The sequence below is a fragment of the Lagenorhynchus albirostris genome, chromosome 15 (assembly GCF_949774975.1).
Source record: "Lagenorhynchus albirostris chromosome 15, mLagAlb1.1, whole genome shotgun sequence".
Taxonomy (NCBI): Eukaryota; Metazoa; Chordata; class Mammalia; order Artiodactyla; family Delphinidae; genus Lagenorhynchus; species Lagenorhynchus albirostris.
Window position 1 is genome coordinate 48,606,642 of NC_083109.1, and position 12,097 is coordinate 48,618,738.

General features: G+C 53.8%; 1 protein-coding gene across 3 annotated transcripts in view; it reads left to right on the forward strand.

The window, feature by feature from the left end:
• Positions 1-793: 793 nt before the first annotated feature.
• RRBP1 (ribosome binding protein 1) overlaps positions 794-12,097 on the forward strand; it is a 59,248-nt gene continuing 47,944 nt past the window's right edge. For 2 of the 3 annotated variants that reach the window (XM_060124353.1, XM_060124351.1), the window contains exon 1: positions 927-1,069. The gene's annotated coding sequence lies outside the window, so the exon portion shown is untranslated. Of the gene's footprint in view, positions 1,070-12,097 lie in introns of all 3 variants that reach the window. The other variant, XM_060124354.1, reaches the window with a different exon arrangement.

Consider the following 12,097-nt stretch of genomic DNA (forward strand, 5'->3'; position numbering starts at 1 on the left):
CAGACCCTCTCACCCTCCCCATTGCAGAGTAAAATGCCGGAAGGTCAACTGCAGTCATTGCCCTGCTGCCAGTTGAGGTTTGGACGGTGCCTCAGTTGTAACCTCCCTAAAAATGGGTGTAAATGACGTCCACCCTCCATTCCTCCTGCACCGTCTGGACTTTCCGCCCCAGTTTACTCAAGAAAATTCTTTCTGGTGCTGATTGCAATCTCTTTGAAGATAGTGACGTGCCCTCTCTGAACTGACCCCCAGCATAACTTGTCCTCACATCTAGGGCCCGGAGGGGGCGCTGCTGCAGGGGAAGTCAGTTGGTTTTAAACGAAGCATTTCTCCCTACTGTTCGCATGTTGCGCAACCCTGCTCAGGGTGACACCCACCGCCATCTCAGCCCGGAGGGGCCAGGGGCGCAGGCGCGGCGCCGCTGGGATTCGAACCTTCGCGGCCCGCCGGGCCACAGCCTTCCCGGAAATCAGCGCCGGCAAGCAGGGTCGCTGGCCCGGGGTGGGCGGGGCCGGCCGGCGCCCCCTCCCCCGTTCGGCCGCGCGTTCCGGGCCCGCCCCGCCCCCGCGCTGGGCCGAGCGCCGCGCCGCGCGGCTCCGCCCCCCACAGGCCCCGCCCCCGAGGCTCCCCGCAGCTCCTCCCCTCTCCCATTGGCCGAAGCGGAGACCCGCCTCTCTGCCCAATGGCCGCCGCCGCGGCTCGGCCGCCCGCACTCTGACTGGTCAGCGGCCGGCGGAGTGGCGGGGCACGGGCCAATGGGGAGAGGCGGCTCGATGAATGGCTGGCCCGGGTGGGGAAGGCAGGAGGCGGCGATCCCGGCGGAGGGGGCCGTTTGCCAGCTCCGAGGCAGAAAGTGCCACGACTCCACACGCGCGCACGCAGCCAGCGAGCAGCCGGAGCGGACGGCGGACGGGGCGGGTGGCGTCGGGGTCGTGGCGCCTGCAGTTGCTCGGGGGCGGCTTCTCGGCGGAGGCTCGGCCGGCTCCTCTCTCCCGGTTCCGCGGCGGCGGCGGCGGCGGCGGCGGCGGCTCCTGCCCTCTCGCTCTCCCTCCCGCGTCTCCGGCTGCAGGTAAGAAACTTGGCCGGGCCCTGCAGCGGCGGTGGCGGCGCGCGGGCCGGGCCGTCGGGGCGCTGGGGCCGGGCCGGGCGGGCCGCGCCGGGAGTGACACGTCTCCCTGGTGGCCCCTCCCCCGGCGGCGCCCCCGGCCGTCGCCGCGGCGGCGGACCCTGGGGGTCCGGGCGGGCCCTGGGGGCGTGTGCCGGGCCGAACCCGGTGCAGGGGCGTTGGCCGAGCGTGCCCGAGGTGTGGACCCCACGCCCTCGCCGTCTGCGGGACCTGCGGCGGCCCCGCGGCGCGACGTGGCCGCCCCCCCACCTCTCTCTGTCCTTCCCAGCCGGGCCGTCGGGCCGGCCGGCGCGCTCCGAAGTTGGGCGAAGAAAGTTGGCGGCGGGGCGGGGCGGCGCACAGCTGGCGGAGGAAGGGGTTAAGCTTCGGGAAGCGGCTGGATGACGTTGCCGGGCTGGAGTCCGGGCTGGGGGGGTGGGGGCGGGCGGAAGGCGGCTGGGGCCGGCGGGGGAGGGGGCGGGATTGAATGGGGGCCCGAGCCGAGCGCGCCCGCCTCGGGCTGCGGCTGGGGGCGCGGCGGGGCCGGGCGGCGCCGACGGGGCGGGCCGGGCTCGGGGCCGCGGGGCCCGCCGTGCGGAGACCCGGACCGTCCGGGTCCGGACGCCCGGCGGCCGCGGTGGCAACTTCCCGGAGTGCGGGAGGCGGCTCCCTGCTCCCCCTGGCGGCGGGGCCGGGGGCGCTGTTTGCCCGACCGGCCGCGCGGACCCGATGCGAGGGCGCCCGGCGGGGGGACGATGAATGGGCCGGCGGTGCCAGGCCCGGCGGAAGTGGCACCTCCGGCCCGGCCGTCAAGCGCGCTGGCACCCCGCCTGGCTCCCGCCCCGGGTCCCGGGCTCCCGGCCTGGCGCCGGGCAGGGGAGGGCGGGCTGGGGTCCGCGCTTCCCGGGCAGCATCTGGGAAGCCTCGGGGAACCCTCCCCACATTGCAGATCACAAACGGTAGCTCGGGTGGTGTCATGGCTAAGGGGTGGGCTTCCGAAAGCCGGCACCGTGGGGAGTCGGCCAGGCTGTTTCACTCCGGGGTCCGCTTCCACGTCGGAACAGCCGGGCTGCCGGAGAGAGAACCGTGAAGACCCAGCACGTGTAGGGAGTAGTCCACAGGTGTTGACTGTTACTGTTTTTGCATGAGTTTCTAGGGTGTTCGGGCCGGGAGGGAGGTGGGGTCTGGGTTTGGCTCTGGCCCACCCGCTGCGGACGCAGCCTTGCCACGTCCTGTCGTCTGGATCCCACCCCTGCCACGCTGCAGACCCTCTGCTCAGGTTGCTTAACCTCTCTGAACCCGGGTTTCCTTTTCTGTAGCCTGGAGATAGAACCACCCACTCACTGTAGGGTCGGGCAGCCTCCCAGGTAAGTGCTGGGAAACCCTGGGACCTTGTGCCAGCAGAAGGAAGTTTGGCAATAACTCGTGGAGGTCGGAGGTCAGCAGAGTCTAGGAAGCATCTAGAAAATGAAACTTTTCAGGCTCTTGGGAGCCTCGCGGGTCACTGTTTGCCTGGTGTGCTGGAACCTTCAGAGCGGGGGCGTTTGTGTGGCGTTTTCTGGACTTTGGGGAGGAGGTCTCTTCAGAGCTTTGGCTGTTCCCGCGGGGCTGGGAAGCACTCTGCCTCCCCCTACGCTTTCCTCTGTGCTTGGCTGTCCTGACTTCCCCCTGATCCAACCCCAGAGAAGGCTCTGTGATCCCGCAGCGGGCTGTGGTGACGTCTCTGTTCCTTTATGAACTCTCCAAAGGTCAGGCCCACTGTGGGCTGCCAACTTGTTTTCCTTCCAGAAAGAAGCTTCCGGTTCTGAGGGCCTGGAGATGCCACTTCCCTCTCTGATGAAGCGAAGGAGGAAAGCTGGAGGCAGGAGGCGGAGCAGGGCTTGCACGTTCAGGGCTTCTGGACCCGTTGAGCTGCAGGGTGGCGGGGTGGGTGGCCAGATAGGGAGAGAAAGGTGTTTCGGGGACTGGAAACAGCCGCCAGGGAGTCGAGCCGCAAGCACTGTGCTGGATCAGAACTCTTCACTTTCACAGTTAGGAGTCGGCCTCTGAACATCTCTACAGAGATTAAGAAGTTAGTTTGGTACCTTGGTGCATGAATAGTTTTTGGTGATGGGAGAATTTTAAATAAATCCCAAGCCACTGAGTCACATTTGAGCAATTATGCTCTTTGCTGAAACGAGCCCTAAGTCAGTAGGCTGTAGTGATGATACAGCACCAAATTCCATGTAAGTGGCTGAATGCAAACCATTTGATTGGCATCCTGGTTTATTATGGAGCAGGGACGCCTTTTAAAAATGTCAGGACCCCAGACTTTTCTTACTTGTTCTTTTATTCCAAGGAGTTTTAACGAGGAGGTGAGTGACATATAGGCAAGGAGTCAACCGTTCTTTCGAGAATCCAGATTTTTCTGTGCTAAAATCTTGTTTTGGGAGAAAAAATATGGTCAGTGAGAATGATGACAGTGGAGACACTGCTGTCCATCTGTACGTTCTGGCCCGGCGATGGTTAAGGCCTGGCCCGTAACACAATAATTGCGGATGAAATGAGGTAGACCAACGCACCTGTTAAATTTTCTCCAGCTGTCTCATTGGACAACCGAAGCTCAGCCCAACTTGATTTTTAAGGTTTACTGTTGAGAGTCAGATTCACAGCTTTGGTGTACATCTCGGCCTCACAGCAGCCAGTTTCCATAGTGTAGATGTGGTTGTTCCCATCCTGTGGATGAGAACGTGGAGGCCCAGCAGGTCAGTTCCTGTTGCCCAGCTGCTGGACGATGTGGGCACGGCCTTCTGAATGTTCACCGACACCTACAGGCCGTATAATTCCATACTCGTTGGGACAGTAAGTACCCCAGGAAGCACCTGGAATTGGAAGATGAAAACGAAGGCGGGGATTCAGTGTGGGATGTGGCAGTACCAAGACAGCGCTTTCATTTCATGTCTTTGTCAAGCTTCTCCTGTGTGCCAGGGCTTCAGACATCACAAACGAACCTCGTTCGTGTCTGAAGACACTCCATCTAGAACTGTGTTGTCCAGTACGGTAGCCACACGGAGGTATTTCAACTTAATTAAAGTTAAATAAAATTAAATTAGTGGCAGTTCATGCGCTTCCACCTAATAAGATGTCACCTTTAGAAAGCAGTTCTTCCTGACCCTTGGTGTGCATTATAAACTGCATGTTAAGGGAAAGAAGGCAGGGGAGCAGGGGCGTAGCACAGACAGTGGTCCTGCCCTGGAGAGCTTCTTACCTAACACCAAGGGCATCAAAGTGGTCAAATGTAACAGACACGGAAGATAGGTATTGGGCAGAAAACATATGGCTTGTAGGGAAAGTAAATATTTAATTCTAAGTGAGAGAGCCTGGGCAAGAGGGCCACTTAGCATTATGGAAAATTAACCTGGGGACTTCCTAGGAGGCTGTTTTCTTAGGCACACAAGTTCTGATGAGTCTCCTGAAACAGGCAGGCCCACTCCCACGACTGGAGGCCAGACACATGTAGCGTGTTTCCTTTAAGAGCTGTAAATGACATGCATCTCCCACATGCCTAGCAACGCAGGGCAACTTTAATTTATAAAGAAAGTTCTGTAATTTCTACGTTGGATTATTTTGGCAAGGCTGGAACAGCTGCCGGTCTCCTAACCTTACACGGTCCAGGGTGCAGGCATTTTCCTATTTGGCGGACAGCAGTTGCTTCCTGGCTCTTTGCAGGGCTTTGTTATATTCCATAGAACTTTGAAAGGATCACTGGATAGTATTTGGGGAGAATTTCTGAATTCTTGGCTGTACTAGTGGCCTCATCTTAGTACATTGTGTAGAGTAACGTCAAACCAGTTAACAGAGCCCAGAGTGATAGACAGCTACTTTCTTGTTGGTCAGACAGGAGGCCCCTAAGGTTGTGCCGGAAGTGATCAGCTATTTATAGTGATAGTGAATACCATCTGCTGGCTCCAGAGTTGGAATAGAAGACCATCTTAGACCCAAAGCTCTAATTCTGTGCCCTGGCCCTGGTTGAGGTGCGAGTGAACCAGGTGTGTTTCAGGCTGTCTTGAGACTGGTTCCCAGCTGGAGCCCTGCGTGGATGGAACTTGGCTGGCACGTGAGGTTTGTTCAGGCCCGGTTGCTAAACAACTGAGCCACCTTTTAAAATTGGAGAAGTTGTTGTTGTTAAAATCTAGATTTGGGGGTTCGCTTGGGGAAAGTGGGAATTTCTGGGCACACCAGTTCTGCTTTCTCAGGTGGCAGCCGTGGACTGTGGTTGTCTTTCCCAGGCAGGGGCTGTGCTCTCCTCCCAGCCTCGCTCACGGTACGTGCTTGGGTGCCGGTGGTCCCCGAGGGACACTGTCTACTCCAGCGTCTGGGAGCAAAGAGGAGCTGGAGGGCGTTCGCATGTGACCTGCGTAGTCACCGGCGTCCCCCACTGGCTGCAGCTTGGGGCAGCGGGGGGAGCAGTGGTCTGGGTTCTAGTCCCTAGAGTAAGTGGTGTGACCTTGGATGTGACTGTTCTCGTCCCTTGGCTTCAGTTTCCTCCTCGTGTAATATGAAACCAGGCCAGTTGGCTCCATCTTTCAGGCCACACATCGTGCTTTATCCTTCACTCCATGCCTTCTCACACTTGTATCCTTTACGACGGCAAACGTGTCAGCTCCGTCCACTCTCACCGCATCCCCTGGTGCCAGCCTGGTGCAGACCCCTCATCCCCCGGGTTATTTCACTAGGTCTGAAGTGGTCTGCCTGCTTTTGCCCTCACCCCCTGCCTTCTGGTCTGTTCCCAGAGCAGATCGTGCCACCCTGTGTTCAGGACCCTCCTTGGCCAGAGTCTGTCCAGTGGCCTCCAAGGCCCCACTTTTCCCTCAGGCTTCACTGCTGCCACCCCCACCCCCTGCTCTGGTCACACTAGCCTCCCTCTGTTTCCCGGGCAGGCCCTTCTGCCGCAGGGCCTTTGCACATGCTCTTGCTCTCCCTGGGGAGCTTTTTCCCAGACGGCCATGTGGCTTGCTCCCCCACCATCCTCAGGTCTGTGCATTGTGACCTCCCTGACCACCCTATTTAAAGTGACAGGCCCGGTGACCCCAGTCCCACTTCTCTGCATGGCTTTGTTTTCATTATCACCACCTGATGTGTCACATATGTGACTGACTTTGTCATTTCTGACACTGGATTGTAAGCTCTCCCAGTGCAGGGTTGTGGCTGCCCTGTTTCCCCGAGGTGTCCCTAGTGTCTGGACAGTGGCACACAGTAGGTGCCCATCCTTGCCGAGCTAACAGGTGATTTTCTAGTGCCTGTGTTCTGTGAGTACATTATCATTTAGCCTCAAGTAGCCTGGATTCCTAGAGCATCAAATATAAACACAAAAAACATATTCCAAAGCCAAGTGACTTTGGGATTCCCCCCAGCCAGGCTCCAGTTGGGAGACTGACCGTTACACTCATGGCGGTGCTGCCACATGTGGCCCATCCTGCTCCGCCAGCAGAAGCCAATGCTCTGAAGTGACCCTTGGCAGAAGGCTTGGGCGTTCGCTCTCTCCCAGGTGCCCTGCACCTGCAGGCCGGTTAGATTGGTCTCAGCGCTGCCTGTTCTCCGCTGTCCGTCACCCACGCGGGGGCCTCACCAGACCGGGCCCTTCCCAGGTGCCTGCGCTGGTTCCAGGAGGAGAATTCGCAGTGAGCATCCTTTATTTCCCGGCAGAGCTGATGAACTAGATGGGTTTGCAGAGCAGCCGAGCGTATCAGTGACGACGCCCTCACCAGGAAACAAAACGTTATTTTTGGTTTGAACAGTGCACTGCCTCTGAAAAGAGGTGGGTTTTGTGTTTCGTGAGCAAGAGTGCTCCTTCGTGGTAGGAGGGGAAATTCTTTTCCGGTAGTTGGCATTCCATTCTCCCTTCTTTTAGTCAGACTTTGTTGGACTGAGAGGGCTGGATGAGGTGAACCTCCCGCCTCCCAGATGGCGTTTCCTCGAGGACCGGGCGTGGACACTGGGCAGGTGTGGGATACTGGAGACAGGTGGGCTGGCTGATCGCAGCCCCTTCCAGGCCGAGCCCACATCCCTCGTTGTCTCCTCTCTGCCTGCCTTTGCTTTTAGGCAAAGAAATGGAAAAGTAGATCATAGATTCCTGGCCCCTCCTGACGGGAGGATCTGGCCTACGCATTTCACGCAGAACCGTGAGAGACCGGGTTCTGGCCCTCAGCCCAGGCAGTATGTTCTATTGGAACTTTTCATTCAGTGGTTAAAATGTACAACTCAGCTGTAGCAAAACGATTTCCTTTTTAATTAAGGCTCATCCTGCATAGGAATTAGATGCAACTTTATTTCTGTTGAACACGTTTTCATTTCTTGGTGAGTTCTAGATCATCGTAGTTGGGGAATTCCGTAGTAACTGCAGTGACTCGGGGAAGGGGTCAGTGCGCAAGAGTGAGCGGTGACGACACCGTCAACAGCGGCCTCGTTAGTGACATGTCGTTAGGGGCATGGACGGGGCTTTAGCCACGGCCGAGCTGGCCACTGCAGCCTGTGTTGTTGCCTCCAACCTCAGAGGGAAGCCCTGAGGTTTGTTCTGAACAGTCTGGTTTTGGAAGCCGCAGGGACAGTGAGGTCTGTGGGGCTTGGAGGTGGGAGGCGGTGCCCACCGTGACTTTGGTCCCCACTTCCTCTCTCTTGGGAGCTGCGTGGTGAGCGCACTTGAGGGGCCTGGGGGTGGCAGGAGTGTATGTGCCGTGACAGACCCGCCTGGCATCAGAGATGCTCCTCCTTTGAGAGCTGTGTGGATTCATTTTCCTACCAAAGTTGGCATGTGTGTATATACATATTTTAACTCTTTACTAAAGTAGAACAAATATAGAAAAATGCACTGTCCCGTCTACAGCTCACGGAGCAGCGCCCCATGTGACCAGCCAAACAAGAAACATTGTCCCCCAGCAGCTCATTTCGTGCCCCTCGGGTTGCTGCCCGTGCCCGGGGGTAACCACACCCCTGACCTGTAGCTCACAGGTCCCTCGCGCCTGCGCGTGAACTCGGGGCAAGTGGACACAAGGCCTGTGCTCATCGTGGCCTCCCGTTCGACGTTATGTGTGAGCATGAGGTCCATCCGTGGTCTTGGGCTATTGTAGTTCATCCCCCTATTGTACATACTCTGCACATCACTGTGCAGGGGCACTTGGATAGTTTCCACTTTGGGGCTTCTGTTTTGATGTACTCTAAATTACACGATACTGTAAAATGTAGTCTTGCCCCTGACTTTGGCGACCGCGTGTCCACTTTTCCACGGGGTCTGTTCCCAGGGGTGGGGCTGCAGCAACGGGAGGCATATGCTCAGCTGTGGACAACAGTGCGGACTCCCCAGAGCGCTGGTCCTCATTTGTACTCCCACCAGCAGCCTAGGATCTTGGAACATGACTTCAACAAGGAACCAGGGTGAAGTTGAGTTACCACTGCTACTGATAAGAAGCACCCCCTCGTGCTGCCCTCCCCATGTCCTGGAGATGGTTCATCAAAGAGGAGCCTTTGCATAGGGCTTGCGGAAAAGGGTCAGGTTTTACTGCCGGTGAGCAGATGCTGTCCAAGCAGAAAGGCAACCCCTCGCAGTACATGAGGGAGGACTCACAGAGCTTTGATCTGCGGGGAGATTCTTCATCAGACCCCCCCACCTCACCCCGGTTCCAACAAGGTAGATGTAGTGACTGTTGGAGTGTTAAGTGGATTTCTTCAAAACAAAGGAGCCGGCCGTTGGGTACCAGAGGTCACTCCGCCTGAGCCTCTGCCCACCTGCCGGGACCCTGCGCAGAGCCCAGGGCCGGGAGGCAAGGGCACTGGGCAGGCTCCCCTCCTCCTGGGACAGATGTGCATCCAGGCTTGGATCTGGGAGTCACCCTACCCAACAGCCCTCCTGTCACATCGCAGGGATGACCTCTTTCCTTTTAAGAGCTTGCCTGGCTGGGGTTTGGTTTGGCCACGAGTGGCAGCAGTGCCAAATGTCAGTAGCTTGAAGAAGTAAGGGCGGGCTGTGTTCCGGTGACAGGGTGGACTGGTGGGCTGGACCAGTCTTCTCACTCGGGTGGGGCAAGTGCTACAGAACAGATGAAAACAACACCTGTGGAAAGCACTGAATGGCTTGGAAGATCCTGAGGAAGGTAGTGAGGAGACCAGAGTCTCAGTGCAAAGAATAACCCTGGATGGTGAGCACAGTCCTGAGGGCGTTCGGTGAACTGGGCAAACTGTGAGTTCCGATGGCACCTCTGGGTGCAGGGGGCAGAGACCAAGGTGGGCAGGATGATGGAAGCTGTGCCCACCGAGGACTCCTGCACCTCCAGGGTGAAGGTGAGTCAGAAGTAAGCCCATCCCCTCCTGAGATGTTGTCCTTCGTGCAGATCCTGTGACCTCAGTGGTAGGACATTTTCCAGCCAATTCTGATTCTTTGTAGAGTGCCCCACGGCCGGTCCACAAGCAAGCAGGTCTTTGAAGGACTGCGCCTTTATCCTCGGCTCAAGGCAAACGAGCATCCCTGGTTGAGAATAACCAAACACAGAACGGCAGGCGTTCAGTGAATGAGGACCAGCAGGAGCTCTGTGAAAACAGAGAAAGTGAGTGGTTGACACAGTGTTTAAAAGCACTTCTTACTCTGCTTAAAGTAATAGACAAGGTGGAAAATACCTACAAAGAAAGGAAACTGTTAAGTGACCTAACACATTTGATAAAGGAATCAGGTGCAGTTTCTAGCCATGGGCAGCTCAGCCACTATAGTTAAAAACCCAACAGATTGAAGTGTGTGATTGAACTGGAAGATAGAGCAGAATGTACAGGTTTCACTTTAGAACAAAATAGGACTTGTAAGTAACTTGTAAGACCAACTGAGAATCAGGGAGAAGGGGGGTGTGCCAGAGCCCGTGCTGGACGAAATAACGACTGAGAATTGTACAGAATGGAGAAGACACCCATCCAAGCAAGGGAAGAACACCGCATGCAGAAAGTGTAGTGATGCAGCAACCAAAGGAAAAGATTCCAGAGTGAGGGTGAAATAAAGGTAACTTTTAAGGCAAAAACCAAGACCGTTAATTAGTGACATCTTGGCTAAAGGAAACTCTCCAGGATGTTCTTGGAAGGAAAATAGTGCCAAACGGAAAGAATGAAGAAGGTGGGAACATTTGGGCAACTCTAAACAAATGTGAAATAATAATAAATGTTGGGAGGGGCACTGGGAAAAGGATATGGTTAATAACACCTAAGTTAGGGGGGTGTTAGAATTAGCGGAGGGAGTAAAGTTTTGTTTAATTTTGAACTTTGTGAACCTCACATATTATTGTGTTTTAAAGGTTGTCACTAAAGAATAGAAACTGTATTCTGCAATAGTAGAGGGGAAGAAATGGAGTGATTTAAAAACAATCCAAAAAGAGATAAGAAAGGAGACAAAAAGAACTCCAGGACTGGTGGGGAAGTAACACAAAATAAGATTATAGAGTTAAACTCAACTATATCAGCATTTAAAATGTAAATTGGGGACTTCCCTGGTGGCGCAATGGTTAAGAATCCATGCTCCCAATGCAGGGGGCCCGGGTTCAATCCCTGGTCAGGGAACTAGATCCCACATACATGCTGCAACTAAGAGTTCGCAGGCCGCAACTAAGGATCCCACCTGCCGCAACTAAGACCCGGTGCAACCAAATAAATTAAAAAAAGAAAAAAAATTTTTTTTTAATTGTAAATTGACTAAATACTCCAGTTAAAACATAAAGATACCTTACTGGATTTTAAAAATCCAACTCTTGTTTACAAGAGACGGTGAAAATGAAAGAATATATAAAACAAAAATTGACAGAACTACAGGAAATGGTCAAATCTATAAGCATAGTAGAGAATTTTACAATATCCTCTCAGTAATTGACAGCTAAGCAGACAAAAAAATCACTAAGGATTAGAACTTTGAACAAAATTAGGAATGTGATCTATGACTCTATATAAATAAAACAAAACACTGTAGCCAGCTAATACCTATTTGACTTCAGAATTTTCAAAGATTGGCTGTATCCAGGGCCTTAAAGTCAATCTCAACAAATGAAAGGATTGAAATTATGTAGAGCAGGTAGTCTGACCAGAGGTCAGTTAAACTAGAAATATGAATAAAAAGATAAATAGAGAATCTCCATGTATGTGTATATTAAAATAAAACACTTCTAGCATGTATTTGTAGGTCAAAAAAAGAAGGAAAATAGAAAATATTTTGAAATGAATGATGAAGATACTACACATCAAAACTTGTAGGATGTAGCTAAAATATTTATAGGGAAATTGATAACTTTAAATACACATATTAAGAAAGAAGATGAAAATTAATGAGCTAAGTAAGCATCTGTCTCCAGAAGTAACAAAGTCAAAATAAACCACTCAGAAGGAAGTGACAATGAGAAGGGATTAACGAAACAGAAAACAAGTAAATATACAGTGGAGAAGTTCATTCTTACAAAAGATGAATAATGTTGACAAATATCAAGCAAAATTGGTCAAGAAAAAGGCACAAATAACATCAAGAGTGTAAAATGGGACTTCACTACAGATGTGGTGACGTTAAAAAGATGAGTGGTTATCATGAACAACTTGTGCTAATAAATAAAAGCAAAGCAGTGTCATAGGTGTTTATTAACCACCAGAGGAGGGGACTCTACCACACATTGTTTGTATAAGCCGCCTTTTTTCATCTCAACATGGTGATAATTTTGCAAGTTTTAACAACAGTGAATTTCTGGGAATATATAACTTAACAACACTAAGCTAAGAAGAGAACCAAGAACCTGATGAAGGGACACCTGCAGGAAAGTCTACAGCAAACATCGCACTGCATAGCAAGACGCCCAGAAGTTTTGCTTTGAGATCAGGAAGAACAGGCTGCCAGCTGACACGCCTTCTCTTAAGCACGGTGTTGGCGGTCCTGCCCTGTGCAGAAATTCAAGAGAAGTGAAGCGGAAGATAGAAAGATTGGGAAGAAAGTAGTAGAATTACTACTAG